General features: G+C 39.6%; 2 pseudogenes; one reads left to right on the plus strand and one right to left on the minus strand.

The window, feature by feature from the left end:
* The first annotated feature begins 10,887 nt into the window (after positions 1-10,887).
* Positions 10,888-11,880, plus strand: LOC133239072 (olfactory receptor 5T1-like; annotated as a pseudogene).
* Positions 11,881-17,628: 5,748 nt separating this feature from the next.
* Positions 17,629-17,711, minus strand: LOC133239679 (U4 spliceosomal RNA; annotated as a pseudogene).
* Positions 17,712-23,438: the final 5,727 nt, after the last annotated feature.

Raw genomic sequence — 23,438 nt, forward strand, 5'->3', positions numbered from 1 at the left:
GATTAATATATGATTGTGTAATATATCATTATATAATTATACCATTGTATAATCATCATGATACTATAATATATCATTATATAATATATAATGATATATGTGTAGTATATCGGAGAAGGCAATGGCAACCCACTCCAGTACTCTTGCCTGGAAAATCCCATGGATTGAGGAGCCTGGTAGGCTGCAGTCCATGTGATCGCTACGAGTTGGACAGGACTGAGCGACTTCACTTTCACTTTCACTTTCATGCATTGGAGAAGGAAGTGGCAACCCACTCCAGTGTTCTTGCCTGGAGAATCCCAGGGACTGGGGAACCTGGTGGGCTGCCATCTATGGGGTCGCACAGAGTCGGACAGGACTAAAGCGACTTAGCTTCAGCAGCAGCAGTATAGTATATAATATATATTATATATATATATCATTATATATATTATAATTATGTATTTTATATATAATAATATATATAATATTACCATATAATATATATATGATATATATCATATATATTATATAATATATAATATAATTATAATATAATATAACAATAATATATAATATATAGTATATGTAATATATAATATATGTAATTTTTATATATCATGTAATGTAACTTTATATAATATATATTCTTATATTCATAATATATAATATTGTATATATAATATACTATATATGTGATAATAATATATATTATTATATGTATAATATGTATTATATTATAATGTATATGTATGTTATATGTTCATATATATTATATGTAAATAATATATATTATGTATATTATATGTATAATTTTATAATATAAATTGTATATAATAAATATTATATATAACTGATAATAAATTAGAATATATTATATAGTATATATGATTATATAATATTATATATTATATATGTTGTATATATTCATATATTATGTGTATAATCATATATCATATATCATGATCATGTATAATTTTATATATATCATATATCATATATATATCACATATCATATATATTTTATCACCTATCATATTTATGTATCATATAGTATAATCATATACATAATATATATATTCTTTTTTATATATTATATATAACATATAATATATATAATATATTATATATGTTATATTATAATATATTATATATTATTTATGTATTATATTATATATAATTTTAATTATGTTATAACATATAATATTATATAATATTAATTATATTATATAATAATATCTAATATATTATATTTTAATATATTATATGTAGTATAATATTATTATGCATATTATTATATTATATATAATACATTATATTAATATTATTATTTCATTATTCATTAATTATTTCATTTTTTATTATTATTTTTCATTATTCAAAGCATTTATTTTTCTTAAAAATGGTTGTTCCTTTAATTCCCCAGTACTTGCAACTGTATGAACTAGACTGCTTTATATTTATTTCAATTCAGTCTCTCAGTCATGTCCGAGTCTTTGCAACCCCATGGACTGCAGCACGCCAGGCTTTCCTGCCTATCACCAATTCCTGGAGCCTGCTCAAACTCATGTCCATTGTCAGTGATGCCATCCAACCACCTCATCTTCTGTGGTCCCCTTCTCCTCCTGCCTTCAGTCTTTCCCAGCTTCATGGTCTTTTCTAATATGTCGATTCTTCGCTTCTGGTGTCTAAAGTATGTTACAGGGAATTAATAGCTCCTGCTCCTTTAAAGTCTCAATTATGGGTTTTAACCCTTTCTTAACCTCAGGTTTCAGTGGGTACTGCTTCTTATGTGGAAATAAGTGTGGTTCTTTGAGCTTGACAGCTACAGGAATAGCATTTTGTGCTCGACCCACAGATTTTCCATCAGCCCATACTCTAGTATTTACATTTTATTCAATTAAAGGGAGAGAAAGGGAAGGCTCCATATTCATGATAACTGAGGCATGGACCTTGCTCAGTATATTCCTCCCCAAAAGGGGTGAGGGAGACTCTGGCACAATCAGAAACTCATGTGAAAATAGCACCAAATCCCAGTCACAACTGACAGAAACACTGAACTAATACATTTTGGCTCTTCCAGACAGTCCGGATATGGAAGTGGATAGGGAAGAAAGTTGACCAGGGGCTTCAGTAAGCATGGAGTAAGTTGTGCCAGTATCTACAAAGAAATCGATGGATTGGCCCCCCACAGTTATTAATACCTGGGGTTCCTCAGGTGTAATTAGAATGGGAGCTTGTGTGCGGACCTCCAGACACCTTCAGTCCAGATTGTCTTGAGAGTCCAACCCTTGAAACCTACACCTCTGGGGGCAGTCTCTCGTCCAGTGTGGTCCTTTGCAGACCTGACATGGAGCCAGGGGCAGCTTAGATGCCTGAGGGCAATCCCGCTTGAGATGTCCCTCCTTTCCACAGTAATAGCAAGCCTAACCCTTTTCACCTGGGTCCCTCTGGGCATTTTTCTCAGGCTGTTTAAGAATATTTTTCATAGCCATTGTGAAGGCTTCCACCTGTTCCTTTGTGTTTTTCTGCCTTTCTTTCTTTTCCTCATATTCCCTACCGTAATACACTGTCTGAAGCAGTTGTAACAGAGTATCTAAAGACTGATTTGATCCATACGCCCATTTTAATAGCTTACAGCAGATATCTGGAGCTGACTGAGTGAGAAATCTATCCTTTAAGATCACTTTTCCCTCTTCAATTTTAGGATCAATCTAAAGGGCTGTGAAGGGCTTCTCTCAGTCTATCTAGAAATTTACCAGGAGCTTCCTTCTCCTCCTGTTCTATGTCTGCCAATTTGCCATAGTTTAAAGGCTTAGCACGCTCCTGCCTGAGTCCTTCAAGAATACATCTGACAAAATGACTATGATCCCATCTTCCTTTAGCTGTGTTATAGTCCCAGTCTAGTTCTGTAGTTGGGGCTGCCTGATTCTCAGTGGGGAGGGCAGTTATCTCATCCTCTCTCTTCCCTTCTGATTCATTACCAAACCATTCATCTCCATACACAACCGCTTTTCCCAAAACTCGAGTCTTTGTGTTAGGACTCAGCATTTGTCCCAAGATATACATCGCATCCTTCCAAGTAAGGTCATAAAGCAGAGTAACACCTTTAAAAGCTCAAATATATTTTTCTGGGTCTTCTAAATAGTCTCCCAGATCCTCCTCGATTTTTTGTATTTCTTGATAAGAAAAGGGCTTATTAACTCTCATAGACTGATTATTTCTCCCAGTGGGTGCTTCATGAAGAGGCAACAGCTTGTGTGGCTGTTCCTCAGTCTCTCTGGCTGCTTTGTGCATATGATCCCAGGGATAGATTGGAGAAATCTGCTTTTCTTTATCTCTTTGTCTCCTGCACTCCATCTCCTCTAGCAAAGTAGGGGGACAGGAGGGAGCTGAAGGTGTCACACCCAAATCTATACCCTTAGGACATAAGTCTGACATATTTCGCAGAGAGAAAAAGGGCAACACATATACTACTATAAAACTGAGATGTTCCTTCCAAGCATGACCACACCAGTGTAAGAGCCTCCTAAGTGTCACCACACCAGTATAATAGTCTCCTCTGGTCCACTAACAGCCAGCATTACCAAAGGAAAAAAAAAATCCATTGTAGTTCCAATCTGAGTAGCCTTTAACCTCAGAGATGCTCTTGGAGCTAGAGCTCCATCTAGCTTCCAAACTTCCCATGTCTAGCAAGGCTAGGCACTTCCTGACTACCAATCCAAGTCTGGGACCTAAGTCATAGTACACAGTAACAGCATAGATCACAAGTCCCTTGAAAGTCTATGATCTGACAGATTGGGTTAGTACTTCTAATTCCTGAGGAGTTATGAAATGGTTAAAGAGACCAAAAAGTTTGACAGAGAAAGGAGTGTTCAGTCCACATGCTTTGCCCATTTCTGGTCGGTCCCCAAAGGAGACATTGGGTGCCTCTTGGCATTGGCAGGTCGGTATAAACTCCCAACAGGTTTCTGCCATAAGCCCTATGAGGTTGCTGTGGAACCACAGAGCAGGGCTCCCCACTTGCTTCGTAGAGGGCATCTCATTCATTCACACAAGCACACCATAGACTTAGTAAAGTACAGCAGAAAACATGTTCGCTAGACAACAAAGAACAAGAGCTCCAAGCATCCTTACCTTGCCCTGAAGAATCCCAGACAAGCCCCCAAGATGAAAGGTTGTTGCTGGACCACGGAAAATAGACCGGGATTCTTGGCTTCCAGAGGAGAAGAATTCAATCTGGGGCCAGAGACAAGGCTTGATCACTCAGAGCTTTGTGTAATAAAGTTTTATTAAGGTATAAAGGAGATAGAGAAAGCTTTTGACATAGGCATCAGAAAGGGGTAGAAAGAGTACCCCCTTGCTAGTGTTAGCCATGGTGTTATATACTCTCTAATTAGTTATTACAGTGAGTCAAAAGAATGTCTGGAAGTTGTAAAGACCTCACTATACTTACTCCCATAATTTACACCTTAACAGGATTAGCCAGAAGGTTTTTTCCAGAGACTGTCTTCAAACAGGATACATTATTGTTATATAATCCTAAGGAATGTAGCGGGACAAAAAAAGTTTGTCCTTTCTTCCTCCTTGAGAATTCCAGACCCCTCTCTCCTTGGGGATCCCTAGACTTCTTATCAACCTGCCTAGGAAATGACTCTCTCATAATAAGCCTTCATTTTGATGTTGTCATTGACTTTTTACTTTTTTCCATAGCTATCTGTTTCCTTCAAAATAGGAGTTTTGTAATTCTTTATCCAAATTTCTCTAGTGTTTTCAGTAGGAACAATGGCTTGCTGTAACCCTGTATGTCACAAACAGAAATGAAAGTTACTTCTTTGTTTAAAAGTTCCTAATTATATTCAAGTTGATTTTACTTCATAAAATATTGTTTTTATATACTTTATAATCCCTTCTGTCAATAATCTTATTCATTTATTAATATATCTCCTCTATAAACTGCCAGTGAATTTATCTCTTTATCCCTTTACCCCTTCGTAGTGTAGCACTTTAAAATTTAAATATCTACAGTAATCTTTATTTAATGATAATGAAGTCTATAATAGGTACTTTCATATTATTTCATTATGTAAACATTTACAAAATTTTCAGAGTAGTAGCACGTTATATTCCCAAGTAGAGAAAACTGGATTTCAGAGTAATTAAATCATCAACCCAATGACATAGCTATTAAACGTCAGAGCTTGTTCCTCTATATCATTAGATGTCATTCCAATTCTGTGCATATTTTTCTTCTGCTGAGAGAACATTTTACACCAGAGGCCAGAGTGCATTCATATAATCATTTTAACTTTGTTGTTCATTGCTCTAGAATCAAGCATTTTTCTTCATCACTAAGAAGAGGGGAAAAAAAAAATCTTGTTACTTTTCTATCCCAGAAGAGAATTAGTGTTTTTTGTCCCTGAGATATCCCTAAAGATTTCAAGAGCCAGAGAATCTGGTATAAGAGTCCAAATGCTTAATACTCATATCATATTTTGACTGAGTGTACAGTTCATTTTCACAGGTAATATGAAAGGATTTTCATTGATTACAAAATATTTTAGAAGCGATAACCTTGAACCTCATACTAGATTCTATGCCTTAATATTTAACTCTTAGATAAATTTTTCTAGTTAATTCAGAATTGAATTAAGCATTGAGTGAGGAAATTTATGAGAACATAGTAGGGGAAATAAGAAAGACTCCCTAAATTGTTTTAGTTTCCTAGATGGAAGAAAGCAGTCAGAATAAGGGTATAAATAAATGGTTATACTTAAACTTTAGGAAAATTATTAAATGGAAAGAAAATTATTTATTAACCAGCCATTGAGTATACATCATTTGAAGATCATTATTTTTTCTCATGAAGGGATATAAATTAATTTTAAATTTATTTCACTAGTTAGCTGATTGACCTAGAAGCTACAGCAATATTTTTCTTTCATTTTATTTTCATAGTCTACTTAAGCTTGACTAAAAAAAAAAAAAAAGATTCAAGCACATGACAGCAAAAGAGACACTGATGTATAGATCAGTCTTATGGACTCTGTGGGAGTGGGGAGATTTGGGAGAATGGCATTGAAACATGTATGAAATGAGTCGCCAGTCCAGGTTCGATGCACGATACTGGATGCTTGGGGCTGGTGCACTGGCACGACCCAGAGGGAGGGTATGGGGGGGGGGGGAGGAGGGAGGAGGGTTCAGGATGGGAAACACATGTATACCTGTGGTGGATTCATTTCGATGTTTGGCAAAACTAATACAATATTTTAAAGTTTAAAAATAAAATTAAATTTAAAAAAAAAGAAATCACTTTGGAGAAATTAAAATAAAAAAAAAGAATGTTAATGTATTTCTAGGGCATAGAAATTCCAGAATTGTGGCATGTTACAATTAGATTGTGATATGTTGATGGTAATAGCATGGGGTCTGACAACAGAGAAATTTGTATTTCAGCCTTGGTGCCTCTAGCAATTCAGTGTGTGAACTTACTCAGTTCATAGGTCTAGCTGTTCTTCAATTGTCTAATCTATAAGAGAATTCTCATTTATTTGGTTGCAGGTTGCTATGTAGATTGCACAGAATATTGTATGTACCATTTCTAACCTCTTGTAGCCATCTTATGATTTGTGGTAGCTGTTAACACAGCTTTGTTTTTCTCCAACTCAGTGTTTATAATATTATTCATATCATGAGTGTCTATTATTGTGTGTTTTCCACCTGTTTGTGAGTTGAAGAACTCATTTGATTTAGCTTTTCAGAATGATGATACTTTGTCCAAAACGGGGGACCCATCTTCCTAGACTCTTTCTCTCAAAGTGGAATCAAGCTAGATGCAAAAACAATTAGTTCTAATCTCCTTAATTAGTGGACAGAATCGCCTGTTTGAAGAGCACCCTGGATGAAGTAAATGACCCCATACTTTTTGTCTGTGTGTACTAAGTCATGTCTGACTCCTTGCCACTCCATGGACTGGTCCACTAGGCTCCTCTGTCCATGGAATATTCCAGGCAAGAGTAATGCGTTGGACTGCCATTTCCCTCCCCAGGGTTTCTTCATGATCCAAGGATCAAACCCACATCTCCTGCATTGGCAGATGGATTCTTTACCACTGGTACCACCTGGGAAACACTTTTTGTCTATCATTCCTCATTTCTCTACATTGAAATAGGTAATTGCACTAATGACTCATGACTAAGAATAGCATATACCTTCATTCATAATCCACCTTTTGTTCCTATGGCTGATTCATGTTGAAGTTTGACAGAAAACAACAAAATTCTGCAAAGCAAATATCCTTCAATTAAAGAATAATTTTTTTAAGAAAAGAAATGGAGTCCAAAAAGATAGATCGGAGATATAAAAGTGTATGAGAAAGTTGTAAAGGAAAATATTATCAGGATATTTAAGTAAACATACTATTATTTTATTGATATGCCCCACATCAGAATGCAATAGAAGAGAATTTTGAAGATGGTTGATAGTGTTAAATATTGGAATTCAGTTAGTTTAATTTCATGAGAATGACATTTTAATTTATATTGAGTGTCACGTAACACATAAGCTTAACTAAAAGAAGAGCTACTTAGATTTTGGTTTGGAGTCCATTCATTATCCAATGCTTTGACAAAAATTTGATTTCCTAACTCCCTATTTATTTATAACTGCCCCTTCAAGTTAAGAAAAATTTGAAACAAATTATAGTCATATTTAATATGTATGCATCCTTCACATATAATTAATACTTTAATAAAACATTTTAATGCATCTCATAAATAAGAACTCTGTTGTCATAACATGTTCATGTAATTTAAAAAAATATGTACCAAAATTTTGATCAATTTTATTCTCTCATTTGAAGGATTAAGTTGCTTTTGCTAAATTACATTAGGGGCTAACTCTGAGATTGTATATGTTCTTTCAAGAGTAATATGTGAGTTCTTTGAATTAATAAAAAGATAAACATTTGATTTAATTATATGTTATATTTATACCATATATATTTATCTAAGAATTAAGATTTTCCTTTTTGATTTGGCAACTCCATTATTGAAAAATTATTTATTCTATGTATTAAGCAAAATTTCTGAATGTTGGGATTAAAGCCAAGTTTTTCACTCTCCACTTTCACTCTCATCAAGAGGCTTTTGAATTCCTCTTCACTTTCTGCCATAAGGGTGGTGTCATCTGCATATCTGATGCTACTGATATTTCTCCCGGCTATCTTGATTCCAGCTTGTGCTTCCTCCAGCTCAGTGTTTCTCATGATTTACTCTGCATATAAGTTAAATAAACAGGGTGACAATATACAGCCTTGACATACTCCTTTTCCTATCTGGAAACAGTCTGTTTTTCCATGTCCAGTTCTAACTGTTGCTTCCTGATCAGCATACAGGTTTCTCAAGAGGCAGGTCAGGTGGTCTGGTATTCCCATCTCTTTCAGAATTTTCCACAGTTTATTGTGATCCACATAGTCAAAGGCTTTGGCATAGTCAATAAAGAAGAAATAGATGTTTTTCTGGAACGCTCTTGCTTTTTCCATGATCCAGCAGATGTTGGCAATTTGATCTCTGATTCCTCTGCCTTTTCTAAAACCAGCTTGAACATCAGGAAGTTATTGGTTCACATATTGCTGAAGCCTGGCTTGGAGAATTTTGAGCATTACTTTACTAGCGTGTGAGATGAGTCCCATCACTTCATGGGAAATAGATGGGGAAACAGTGGAAACAGTGTCAGACTTTATTTTTTAGGCTCCAAAATCACTGCAAATGGTGACTGCAGCCATGAAATTAAAAGACGCTTACTCATTGGAAGGAAAGTTATGACCAACCTAGATAGCATATTGAAAAGCAGAGACATTACTTTGTTCATCTAGTCAAGGCTATGGTGTTTCCTGTGATCATGTATGGATGTGAGAGTTGGACTGTGAAGAAGGCTGAGTGCTGAAGAATTGACGCCTTTGAACTGTGGTGTTGGAGAAGACTCCTGAGAGTCCCTTGGACTGCAAGGAGATCCAACCAGTCCATTCTGAAGAAGATCAGCCCTGGGATTTCTTTGGAAGGAATGATGCTAAAGCTGAAACTCCAGTACTTTGGCCACCTCATGCGAAGAGTTGACTCATTGGAAAAGACTCTGATGCTGGGAGGGATTGGGGGCAGGAGGAGAAGAGGACGACAGAGGATGAGATGGCTGGATGGTATCACTGACCCGATGGACATGAGTCTGGGTGAACTCTGGGAGTTGGTGATGGACAGGGAGGCCTGGCGTGCTGCGATTCATGGGGTCGCAAAGAGTCGGACATGACTGAGCGACTGAACTGAACTGAATAAAAATGTTCACGTGAATGGAGGAACTTCGTGGGAAAATGAAGACATGAGACTCTGTTTTCCTTATAAAAGTGATTTTAAGCTGATTTGCTCATTCTCTATTTGATGTATGCTTGTCTCATTATAACAAAGATATAGTGCATTTCATGTTAGTAATGTAAGCTATTGGTAGGTCACTGAATTCAGCTCAGTCCCACCCACAGCAAATTTTTCACTCTTTTAAATAAATGTTGATCTATATAGCACACTGAAGAAAAACAAGAGTCACAATACTGAAATCTTGGTCCTAAATACAGTAAATGATATATCTAATACTTTCAATGCTGGAGACTTTAGGTACAGAATACTGATGACCTTTTAACATTTTGCTTGTTTGTTATGCACTTTGCTTTATTCATACTCCACTGAATAAGCAACAGTCTGACAGCATAGGGAAATAGAGCCATAATAAAACACTACATTATGGTTTACATAGTCATGTGCTTCTTCTAGCAATACCTCTTCTAAAGAGTTTCATTATATGTAATCAGGAGATATTTACAGTCAGTGCTGTTTATATCCAAGGGTTCTACTTCCCTGGATTCAATCAACTGTAGATCCAAAGTATTGTGAAAATAATAATTTGCAGTTCAAAAAGTAAACAAATTTTCAGCACATCAACAATGATTTTAAAAGCATTTAAATTGTATTTACAACCTTTTAGACAACATTCACATTATATACCGCCCCCCACCTAGGGATGACTGTATCTTATAGTAATTATAGAAAATTCAGGTGCTGTAATGCCCAAGTGGTTAAGGTATTGAACTTAAGGTCCAATGGATTTATATCCTTGTGGGTTCAAACCTCACTTCTGATACAAGTGGGTCTGCTTGGGCTTCCCTGGCGACTCAGATTATAAAGAAGCTGCCTGCAATGCAGGAAATCCAGGTTCAACCACTGGGTCTGGGTCGGGTTCCCTGAAGGAATGGCTACTATGCACTCCAGTCTTCTTACCTAGACAGAGGAGCCTGGCAGGCTGCAGTCCATGGGGTTGCAAAGAGTTGGACATGACTAAGTGATATCACAATAATAATAATAATAATTTCATTTCCTAGTAACCTGGGGACATGATAAAGTTAAGTAATTTTCACATTGTTTTTTAACATATAAATTCAATACTATCTTTTGATGTAAATGTATTTGCTCATATTTTACAAATTGTAAATTTCAGGCATGCTGTAGAAAATCTGGGATTAGCACTCAGATTTGCATTTTCTACTATAATAATATTGGGATTAAAAACTCCTATATTCATTTGTCTTTGTGGGGAATTTTAAGATGACATCCTATGAAAGTGAGCAGTCATAAAGTTAACAGAAAATAAATTGGAAGTTAAACCATGTAAACTGGCAGTATTTTTAACATGAAAATTTAACCAACAGCAATTAATTTATTTTTACAGAGTAATGCATCCACTTGGACTCAACTTTTAATCATTGGACTGTTCCCTCACTGAAAAGGATTTCTAAGAAACAGACATGAAGATGTAATTGGTGGACTCTATTTTTGCCACATATTGCTTTCGGAACTTAAAACTGAGATGTCAGGATCACCATCAGATTTAGATTTATACAGGAATCAGATAAAAAATAGGATTGAGGTCACCATGTTTATACTGATGGGCTTTACAGATCATTTTGAGGTGCAAATATTTCTATTTTTACTATTTCTAGCAATCTATCTTTTTACAGTGATAGGAAATTTGGGGTTAGTTTTCTTGGTCATTATGTATTCCTAGCTCCACAACCCCATGTACTATTTTCTGACAGCATTATCATTCTTAGATGCCCGCTATTCTTCCATTATAATCCCCAAAATGATGATCAATTTCCTATACAAGAATAAAACCATTTCCTTTCTTGTATATGCCACACAGATGTTTCTCTTTCTTACTTGTGGGACCACAGAATGCTTCATCTTGGCCACAATGGCCTATAATCACTATATAGCCATCTACAACCCTCTCCTGTATTTAGTTAAAATGTCACCCAGAGTCTATGTGCCACTTATAATTTCCTGCTATGTTGTTGGTATCTTGCATGCTACTTTACACACAGTGGCTACTGTTACCCTATCTTTCTGTGCATCCAATGAAATTAGACATGTCTTCTGTAATATCCCTCCCCTCCTAGCTATTTCTTGCTCTGATACAAACATGAACCAGCTTCTAGTTTTCTATTCGTCAGGCTCTATTGAGATATCCACCATATTGATTGCTCTGATCTCCTATGGTTTCATTCTGTTGGCCATTCTGAGGATGCATTCTGCTGAAGGGAGAAGAAAAGTATTTTCTACATGTGGCTCTCACCTAACAGGAGTGTCCATTTTTCATGGTACAATTCTCTTCATGTACGTGTGACCCAGTTCCAGCTATGCCTTGGATCATGACATGATCATGTCCATATTTTACACCATCATAATTCCCATGCTGAATACCATCATCTATAGTTTGAGGAACAAAGATGTCAAAGAGGTGATGAAGAAGGAGTTTGGGAAAAATTGGTTTATCAACAAAGTGTATTTTTCACAGTAAATATTAAATTGAAATAAATTCAGACTGATGTTTATTGTTTTCAAATCTAAAAGTCTTAATTAAAATATTTCCTTTTAGTTTATTAGTGTCTACCTATTATTCCTAGATACTTAAAATAAAGATTATAGTTAAACCACCACATATGCAGTGTTTGCACATGCAGAAAACTGTGGAATCTATGTGTATCTATCTCCACATCACATGGGTGTATAATATATATTTCATTGTCAGCTTCCCTCATAGCTCAGTTAGTAGAGAATCTGCCTGTAATGCAGGAGACCCAGTTTTGATTCCTAGGTCGGGAAGATCCCGTGGAGAAGGAAATGGCAATCCACTCCAGTATTCTTGCCTAGAAAATCCTGTGGACACAGGAGCTTGGTGGGCTACAGCCCATGGAGTCACAAGAGTTGGACACGACTTAGCAACTAAACCACCACCACGATATGGAGACTTTATATATATACATATACATATATGTATCTACAGATAAACATGTACATATGTATACACACACACACACACATATATATACATATACATATATAGATACCTGCTGTATTAGTTTGTTGGAGCTGATATAACAAAATACCATAGACTGATTGCTGAAAAAGTAGAAATTTCCTTGTCTGACTTACATTACTCAGTATGACAATCTCTGAGTCTATCTATGTTGCTGCAAATGGCATTATCCCATTCTTTTTTATGACTGAGTAATATACTGTCAGGAAGCATTTAACAGGAGACTTCCTGCGTGCTCTTTTGGATCTGTCATGAATCTTCTGTTCCTTATTAATTCCTGAATATTCAGGAATTAAGAGGAGTTGGCAAGCCGCTCCAGGGGCTGAAGAATGCATGCATTTCCTTCATTAGTTTTTCCATACGGTGATAAGTAACTATTTACAACCCTCTTTCTTTTTATGAACCATATGGTAAAAGTGATTATTTACAACCCTCTCTCTTTGATATGAATTGCCTTATGATAAAGTCTGGACTTTTGATTTTTATCTTTGCTGAAAATAGTTACCTTGTAAGACAGTATATATACACACACTATGTTGAATAAAACACCTTTGCTCCATCAGAGCTTGGGTCCCTGTGTCTTTCTTTCCTTCTCTCTCTCTCTCTCTCGCGCGCGCGCTAATTCTTTGGAGTGCAGAATCCCGCTGAGCTCACTTTCTTGCCGGGGCTTCTAAGACACTCTTGAGAAGGTGCACTGTACCTTCACCCCCACGAGAGGGCGCCTGGTGCCTGCGTGCAGTAGTGCAAGCTCTGTATCAAGAGCTTTATTGGCTTTCTGCATAAACCAAGGAATATCAGCCTCTTTCTCTCTTTTACTTTCTTATTGTCGACTCCAGACCACCAGGCTCCAGTCCATTAAAGGACCTCGACAATATACCATTGTATACACTTCCCACATCTTCTTTCTCCGTTCCTCTATTGGTGGGCATTGAGGTTGCTTCCATGTCCCGGCTATTGTAAATACTGATGCAATGAACATTGGGGTGCATGTATCTCTTCAAATATGGCTTTCTCCATGTATATGCCCATAATGGCACTGGTGAATCATATGCTACCTCTGTTGTTATTTTTTTAAGGAATCTCTGTACTGCATTCTAAGTAGCTGCACCAACTTACATCCCTACCAACAGTGTAGCAGTGTTCCCCTTTTTCCACACTCTCTCCTGCATTTATTATTTGTAAATATGATATTGCTTAAAAGTGAATCTACAGAAAGGGCCCAAATGAACTTATCTACAAAACAGAGTTGCAGATGTAAAAAACAAACTTATGGTTACCAGGGAATAGGGGGAGATTGGGATTGACATATACATCCTACTATATAAAGTATATAATTAATAAGGACATACTATATAGCACAGGGAACTCTACTCAACACCCTGTAATGGCCTATATGGGAAAATAATGTAAAAAAAAAGTGTGGATATATGTATAAGTATAATAGATTCATTTTGCTGTATAGCTGAAACTAACAACATTGTAAATCAACTACACTGCAATAAATATTTTTTTAAAGAAATTTATTTTTTCACTATTCTGGAGTCTAGACATCCGAAATCAATGTAACAGCAGGGTTGATTGTTTTCTGATGCCTCTCTTCTTCATTTGTAGATGGCAGCCTTTACACTCTGTCTTCAAGCTATCTTTTTTCGATGAATTTCAGGGCCTTAATCTCTTCTTGCTTGCTTAGTCTCTGAGTTATGTCCAATACTTTGTGACCACATGGACTGTAGTCCAACAAGCTCCTCTGCCCACGGGATTCTCCATGCAAGAATACTGGAGTGGGTTGCCATTCCCTTCTCCATAATCTCTTCTTACATGGTCAACAATTATATTAGATAAGATCTGCCCTAAAGGCATCACTTTCAGTTAATTGCCTCCTCAAGGACTATTTCCAAAGAAGTTACATTCTTATTTCCTAGGGCCTAAGACTTCAATATGCAAGTATTGGATTTATGTGCATACACACACATAGATATATACACGTGTAATCTTCATATTAAGTGTATATTGTCATTTTCTGCCTCCATATAATTCAAAAAGGACAGGTTCCCATTATAATTATAAGTGATCTGACTAGCTGGAGCAAAAACAACTCATGTAGATTAAAACCACACCTCACATATTCCAATTCACTTTCCATGGAGCCAATGGCAACTAACTTCAGATTAAAACTGTGAAATATGTGAAACTCTGCTTCATCTATACATTTGCAGCAAACAAAACCCAGGAAACTAAACCCAGCATTTAATTCTGAGAGCACAGATGATGGAGCAAATCCCTGATGTCACTATATGCTGTTTAAGACGGTACATTTTTTTGCTTTTACTTTTTTTTTTTTTCATCCACAGCATAGACACTAAACCGACATTTTATTTCTTCACATCATACATACAGAGACTGTGCACATGCTTGCTAAGTCACTTCAGTCGTATTCTATTGTTTGCAACCTATGGAGTGTAGTCCACCAGGCTCCTCTGTCCATGGAATTCTCCAGGCAAAAATACTAGAGTGGGCTGCCCTATCCTCCTCCAGAGGATCTTCCCAATGATCCTCTGTCTCATGTCCCCTGTGTCTCATGTCCCCTGCATTGGCAGACAGGTTCTTTACTACTAGCGCCACCTGCAAAACCCATACTTTTTATCATTAGTATTTATCAGGATTATCAGTTCAGTGCAGTCGCTCAGTCATGTCTGACTCTTTGCTACCCCATGGACTGCAGCATGCCAGGCTTCCCTGACCATCACTAACTCCCAGATTTACTCAAACTCATTAAGTCAGTGATGCCATCCAACCACCTCATCCTTTGTCATGCCCTTTTCCTCCAACCTTCAGACTTTCCCAGCATCAGGATCTTTTCCAGTGAGGCAGCTCTTTGCATCAGGTAGCCAAAGTATTGGAGTTTCAGCTTCAGCATCAGTCCTTCAAATGAAAATTCAGGACTGATTTCCTTTAGGATGGACTGGTTGGACCTTCTTGCAGTCCAAGGGACTCTCAAGAGTCTTCTCCAACACCACAGTTCAAAACCATCAAATCTTCAGCGCTCAGCTTTCTTTATGGTCCAACTCTCACATTCATACATCATTACTGGAAAAACCATAGCCTTGACTAGATGGGCCTTTTTGGCAAAGTAATGTCTCTGCTTTTGAATATGCTGTCTAAGTTGGTCATATTTTTTTTCCGAGGGTAAGTCTCTTTTAATTTCATGGCTGCAGTCACCATCTGCAGTGATCTTGGAACCAAAAATATTAAGTCAGCCACTGTTTCCCCATCTATTTCCCATGAAGTGATGGGATCAGATGCCATGATCTTAGCTTTCTGAATGTTGAGCTTTAAGCCAACTTTTTCACTCTCCTATTTCACCTTCATCAGGAGGCTATTTAATTCTTCTTCAGTTTCTGCCATAAGGGTGGTGTCATCTGCATATCTGAGGTTATTGATATTCTTCCTGGCAATCTTCATTCCAGCTTGTGTTTCTTTCAGCCCAGCGTCTCTCATGATGTACTCTGCATAGAAGTTAAATAAGCAGGGTGACAATATACAGCCTTGACGTACTCCTTTTCCTATTCAGAACCAGTCTGTTGTTCCATGTCCAGTTCTAATTGTTGCTTCCTGACCTGCATACAGATATCTCAAGAGGCAGGTCATGTGGTATGGTATACCCATCTCTTTCAGAATATTCCAGTTTGCTGTGATCCACACAGTCAAAGGTTTTGGCATAGTCAATAAAGCAGAAATAGATGTTTTTCTGGAACTCTGTTGCTTTTTCAATGATCCACTGGATGTTGGCATTTTGATTTCTGGTTCCTCTGGCTTTTATAAAACCAGCTTGAATATCTGGAAGTTCATAGTTCACGTATTATTGAAGCCTGGCTTGGAGAATTTTTATCATTCCTTCACTACGTGTGAAATGAGTACAATTGTGCAGTAGTTTGAGCACTCTTTGGCATTGCCTTTCTCTGGGATTGGAATGAAAACTGACCTTTTCCAGTCCTGTGGCCACTGAGGAGTTTTCCATACATGTTTGCATATTGAGTGAAGAACTTTCACAGCATCATCTTTTAGGATTTGAAATAGCTCAACTGGAATTCCATCACCTCCCCTAGCTTTGTTCGTACTGATGTTTCCTAAGGCCTACTTGACTTCGCACTCCAGGATGTCTGGCTCTAGTTGGGTGATCACACTGTGATTATCTGGGTGATGAAGATCTTTTTGTATAGTTCTTCTGTGTATTCAGGCCATCTTTTCTTAATATCATCTTCTTCTGTTAAGTCCATAAGATTTCTGTCTTTTATTGTGCCCATCTTTGCAGGAAATGTTCCATTGATATCTCTAATTTTCTTGAAGAGATTTCTAGTCTTTCCCATTCTACTGTTTTTCTCTATTTCTTTGCACTTATCACTGAGGAAGGCTTTCATATGTCTCCTTGCTATTCTTTGGAACTCTGCATTCAAATGGGTATATCTTTCCTTTTCTCCTTTGCTTTTGGCTTCTCTTCTTTTCACAGCTATTTTTAAGAGCTCTTCAGACAACCATTTTGCTTTTTGCATTTCTTTTTCTTGGGGATGGTCCTGATCTCTGGCTCCTGTACAATGTCATGAACCTTTGTCCATAGTTCATCAGGCACTCTGTCCATCAGATCTAGTCCCTTAAATCTATTTCTCACGTTCACTGTATAATTGTAAGGGATTTGATTTGGTCATATTTAGGTCATATCTCAATGGTCTAGTGGTTTTCCCTACTTTCTTCAATTTAAGTTTGAATTTCACAATAAGGAGTTCATGTTCTGAGCCACAGTCAGCTCTTGCTCTTGTTTTTGCTGACTGTATAGAGCTTCGCCATCTTTGGCTGCAAAGAATATAATCATCTGATTTCGGTGTTGACCATCTGGCAATGTCCATGTGTAGAGTCTTCTCTTGTGTTGTTGGAAGAGGGTGTTTGCTATGACCAGTATGTTATCTTGGCAAAACTATTAGCCTTTGTCCTGCTTCATTCTGTACTCCAAGACCTAATTTGCCTGTTACTCCAGGTGTTTCTTGACTTCCTACATTTGCATTCCAGTCCCCTATAATGAAAAGGACATCTTTTTTGGATGTTAGTTCTAAAAGGTCTTCATAGAATCATTCAACTTCAGCTTCTTCAGCATTACTGATCAGGGCGTAGACTTGGATTACCATGATATTGAATGGTTTGCCTTGGCAATGAAGAGGGATCATTCTGTCATTTTTTTTTTTTTTTTTTTTTTTTTCAATTAGCAATAATCGCGCCTCGGATAAACCTCATTGGCTACGATACTGCCACTGCGCAAAGCTCATTCTGTCATTTTTGAAATTGCATCCAAGTACTGCATTTTGGACTCTTTTGTTGACTACAATGGCTACTCCATTTCTTCTGAGGAATTCTTGCCCACAGAAGTACATATAATGGTCATCTCAGTTAATTCACCCATTCCAGCCCATTTTAGTTTGATGATTCCTAAAATGTCAACGTTCCCTCTTGCCATCTGTTGTTTGACCATTTCTAATGTGCCTTGATTCATGGACCTAACATTTCACATTCCCATGCAATATTGCTCTTTACAGCATCAGACCTGGCTTCCATCACCAGCCACTTCCATAACTGAGTGTTGTTTTTGCTTTGGCTCCATCTCTTCATTCTTTCTGGAGTTATTTCTCCACTGATCTCTAGTAGCATATTGGGCACCTACCGACCTAAATCGACCTAAGTCAACCAAAATCGAACTAAAATTATTAAAATAGTCATGGCTCCTCATTACTTCCTGGAATTGAGCCAGTTTACAGCCCAAGAAACCTTTCAATGAAAGGGAGTTTGGCTCTTCTAAAGAAGGGCTTGCAACAATAGCCAGAATTTTTATTTGTATCATTTATTCCACCCTCCCAAGAGGGACTCAAAGATTTTATCAAGGTAAATTCACTTGGGAAAATTGGAAATAACTATAATTTTCTGAAACTACTGGACACTTTATTTTGGGGGCTCAAAAATCACTGCAGATGGTGACTGTAGCCTTGAAATTAAAAGACGCTTGCTTCTTGGAATAAAATCTATGACCAACCTAAACAGCATGCTAAAAAGGCAAAGACATTATTTTGCCAACTAAGATCCATCTTGTCAAAGCTATGGTTTTTCCTGTAGTCATGTATGGATATGAGAGTTGGACTATAAAGAAAGTTAAGCACCAAAGAATTGATGCTTTTGAACTGTGGTGTTGGAGAAGACTCTTGAGAATCCCTTGGACTACAAGGAAATCTCACCAGTTAATACTAAAGGAAATCAGTCCTGAATATGCATTGGAAGGACTGATGGTGAAGCTGAAACTCCAGTACTTTGGTCATCTGGTGTGAAAAACTGCCTCACTGGAAAAGACCCTGATGCTGGGAGAGTGTGAAGACAGGAGAAGGGGACAACATAGGATGAGTTGGTCGGATAGCATCACTGACTTGATAGACATGAGTTTGAGTAAGCTCCGGGAATTACTGGTGGACAGAGAAGCCTGATGTGCTGCAGTCCATGGGGTCATAAAGAGTTGGACACAACTGAACTGAACAGTGGTTGTGAAATGACATTGATTCTAAGAGACCCAAATTGTTACTATGGTCATCCAGTCACAGTAGAGCCTTATGGGAGTCAACTACAGGCCTCAAGAGGAGGCCTGTCTTGCCTATTGAAACTCAAGAAGAACCCCCATGGTTCCTGCTGCAAGCTGAAAGGACACCCCCTCAACTCGAGATAAGGCCTGATTCCCCTGCACCAACTCGAATGGAACCATGACATGAAGGGAGGTCTGACTCCCCTGTTGCACCTCTAGAAAAAGCCCAGTTCACCATCTGAACTCGATATGAGGCCTGACACCCCTGTCACAACTCAAGAGGAAAGTAGAGTTCCATGCCTCAACTAGAAATGAGGCCTGACCCCCATCTTGAATTCGATAGGAACCCCGAGATCTCTGTGGCAACTGGAGAGGAACACTGAGTTACCAGCCCCAACTAGAGATGAGGACCTGTTACCCTGCAGCAACTCGAGAGGAATCCTGCAGTGCCACTCACAACTCGGAAGGAGGTCTGACTTCCCTGAGGCAACAATGAGAGGTTCCCTGAGGTCCCCGTTGCAACTCGAGAAGAACCCAAAGCTTCCTGCCACAACTTGAGAAACACCACGAGATTCTCGCCTCAATGCGATATGAAGTCCGATTCCCTGCAGTGACTCAAGAGCAATCCAGCACTTCCCCCACAATCGAAAGGAGACTTGACTTCCCTGAGTAAACACAAGAGGTTACCTGAGATTCCCCGTGGCAACTCGAGAGGAACCCTAATCTTCCCTTCGCAACTTGAGAAAAACCACGAGATTCCCCCTTCAATGTGAGATGAGGCCTTTGTCCCCAGCAACGCTTCAAGAGCACTCCTGAGTTCCCACTCGAAACTTGAAAGGAGGCTTGACTCTCTTTATGCAACTCAAGATATTCCCTGAAATACCCATCTCAACTTGAGAGGAACCCCCTAGTTTTCCGCTGCAACTCAAGAAGAGCCTTGTGTTCCCCACCTTATCTCAAGATGAGGGCCGATTCCCCTGTTTTAACTCCAGAGGAATCCCGACTTTCCCCTCACACCACAAGAGAAGGCCGGTCTCACCTATGGAAACTCGAGAGGAACCCCATGATTCCTGCAGCAAGTGGAAAGGACACCAAGTTCCCCCTCAACTTGAGATAAGGCCTGATTTCCATGCACCAACTCAATTGGAACACCGAGTATCCCCTCACAACACAAACAGAGGTTGGACTCTCATGTTGCACCTCCAGAAAAAGCCAGAGTTCTCAGCCTGAACTCGGCAGGGGCCTGACACCCCTTTTACAACACGAGAGGAAACCAGAGATCCATGCCTCAACACGACATGAGGTGAGACTCCCCTCTTAAATCTCGATAGAAACCCTGAGATCCCTATCACAACCTAGAGGAACCCTGAGTTTCTCACCTCAGTTCAAGATGAGGACCTATTTCCCTACAACGATTCAAGAGGAATCCTGAGGTGCCCCTCGCAACATGAATGGAGGCCTGACTTCCTCGAGGCAACAATAGAGGTTCCCTGAGGTCCCCATCACAACTCGAGAGGAGCCCAAAACTTCCCGCTGCAATTTGAGAAACACCGCAAGATTCCCCCCTCAATGTGAGATGAGACCCAATTGCCCTGCAGTGACTGGAGAGCAATCCCACGCTCTCCTTCATAACTCAAAAGGAGACTTGACTTCCCTGAGGCAATACGAGAGGTTCCCTGAGATCCCCATCACAATGTGAGAGGAACGCTTAGCTTCCCGCTGCAACTCGAGAAAAACCGTGAGATTCCCCACTCAACGTGAGATGAGGCCCTTTTGCTGAAGTGCCTTGAGAGCCATACCTAGTTCCCTCTCGAAATTCGAAAGGATGCTTGACTCCCTTTATGCATCTCAAGAGGTACCCCGAGATGTCCATCCTAACTGGAGAGGAACCACAAGTTTCTCACCTCAACTGGAGATGAGGACCTATTTCCCTGCAGTGACTTGAAAGGAATCTCAGGTGCCCCTCACAACTTGAAAGAGCTCTGACTTCCCTGAGGCAACATGAGTGGTTCCCTGAGGTCCCCAACGCAACTCAAGAGGAACTCAAAGCTTTCCACCACAACTCGAGAAACACCACAAGATTCTCCCCTCAATGTGAGATGAGGCCCGATTCCCCTGCTTCAACTTGAGAGGAATCCTGACTTTCCCTTCACACCTCAAGAGAAGGCCTGTCTCACCTATTGAAACTCAAGAGGAAACCTGCGGTTCTGGCCACAAGTCAAAATGACACCGAGTTCCCACTCAACTCGAGATAAGGCCTGATTCCCCTGCACGGACTCAAATGGAATCCCGAGTATCCCCTCACAACAGTAAGGGAGGTCTAGAAAAAAAAAAACAAGTTCCCCACCTGAACTCGACAGGAGGCCTGACACCGCTTTTACAACTCGAGAGGAAAGCAGAGTTCCATACATCAACACAAGACGAGCCCTGACTCCCCTGATGAAACTTGATAGGAGCCCCAAGATCCCTGTCGCAACTGGAGAGGTACCCTGAGTTTCCTTTCTCAACCTGAGATGATGCCCTATTCCCCTGAAGTGACTCGAGAGGAATCCTGAGGTGCCCCTCACAACTTTAAAGGAGACCTGACTTCCTGGAGAAACATGTGAGGTTCCCTGAGGTCTCCGTTGCAACTCGAGAGGAACACAAAGCTGCCAAGCGCAACTTGAGAAACACCACAAGATTCTCCCCTCAATGCGAAATGGTGCCCCATTGCACTGCAGTGATTCGAGAGCAATCCCATGCTCCTCCTTGCAACTTGAAAGGAGACGACTTTCTTGAGGCAATATGCGAGGTTCCCAGAGGTTCCTGTCACAACTCGAGAGGAACCCCAAGCTTCCCACCACAACTCTAGAAAAAACACAAGATTCCCCACTCGACGCAATATGAGGCCCATTTCTCCTTCATTGCCTCAAGAGCAATCCCAAGTTACTTCTCAAAACTCAAAAGGAGGCTTGACTCCCTTTATGCAACTCAAGAGGTTCCTAGAGATAACCGTCACAACTTGAGAAGAACCCCGAGTTTTGCACCACATCTCAAGAAGGGTCCTGTGTTCCCAACTTCATCTCGAGATGAGAGCCGATTCCCCTGCTTCCACTCGAGAGGAATCCTGACTTTCCCCTCGCACCTCAAGTGGAGGCCTGTCTCGCCTATTGAAACTCGAGAGAAACCCCGCATTTCTTGCCCCAAGTTGAAAGGACAACGAATTCCCCCTCAACGTGAGATAAGGCCTGATTCCCCTGCACCGACTCCAAAGGAACTCGAGTCTCCCCTCACAAACCAAAAGGAGGTCTGACTCCCCTGTTGCACTTCTAGAAAAAGCACAAGTTGCCCGCCTGAACTCAACAGGAATCCTGACTCCCCTTTTACACCTCAAGAAGAAAGCAGAGTTCCATACCTCAACAGGAGACAAGCCCTGACGCCACCTGTTGAAACTAATAGGAAACCTGCGATCTTTGTCGCAACTGCAGAGGAACCCTGCGATTTCAGTCTCAACCTGAGATGATGCCCTATTCCCATGCAGCAACTCAAGAGGAATCCCGAGGTGCCCCATGCAATTGAAAGAGGACCTGACTTCCCTGAGGCAACATGAGAGGTTCCCTGAGGTCCCGTTGCAACTTGAGAGACCCCAAAGCTGCCCAGTGCAACTCAATAAAAAACACAAGATTCCCCCCTCAATGCCAAATAAGGCCCAATTCCACTGCAATGACTTGAGAGCAATGCTTCACTTCCCCTCACAACTCAAAAGAAGACTTGACTTCCCTGAGGCAACATTAGAGGTTACCTGAGGTCCCTGTTGCAACTCGAGAGGAAAACAAAGATTCCCTCCACAACACGAGAAAAACCATGAGATTCCCCCCTCAATGCGAGATGAGGCCATTTTCCCCTGTAGTGCCTTGAGAGCAATCACGAGGTCCCTCTAGAAACTCAAAAGGAAGCTTGACTCTTTGTTTGCAACTCAAGAGTTTCCCCACAAAACCCGTTGCAACACGAGAGGAACCCTGAGTTCCAGCCACAAGTAGAGTAGAGCCACGTGTTATCCTCGTCATCTCGAGATGAGGGCCGATTCCCCCGCTTTGACTCGAGAGGAATCCTGGCTTTCCCCTCTCACCTCAAGAGGAGGCCTGTCTCACCTATTGAAACTCGAAAGGGACCCCGTGGTTCCTGCCACAAGTCAAAAGGATACCGAGTTCCCCCTCAACTCGAGATAAGGCCTGAATCCCTGCACCAACTCGAATGGAACCCCAAGTATCCCCTTACAGTACTAAAGGAGGTCTGACTTCCCTATTGCACTTCTAAAAAAAGCCCAAGTTCCCCGCCTGAACTCGACAGGAGACCTGACACCCCTTTTACAACTCGAGAGGAAAGCGGAGTTCCGTGCCTCAACATGAGACGAGGCCTGACTCCCCTCTTGAAACTCTAAAGGAACCCCGAG

This window comes from Bos javanicus, chromosome 26 (genome assembly GCF_032452875.1).
Source record: "Bos javanicus breed banteng chromosome 26, ARS-OSU_banteng_1.0, whole genome shotgun sequence".
NCBI lineage: Eukaryota > Metazoa > Chordata > Mammalia > Artiodactyla > Bovidae > Bos > Bos javanicus.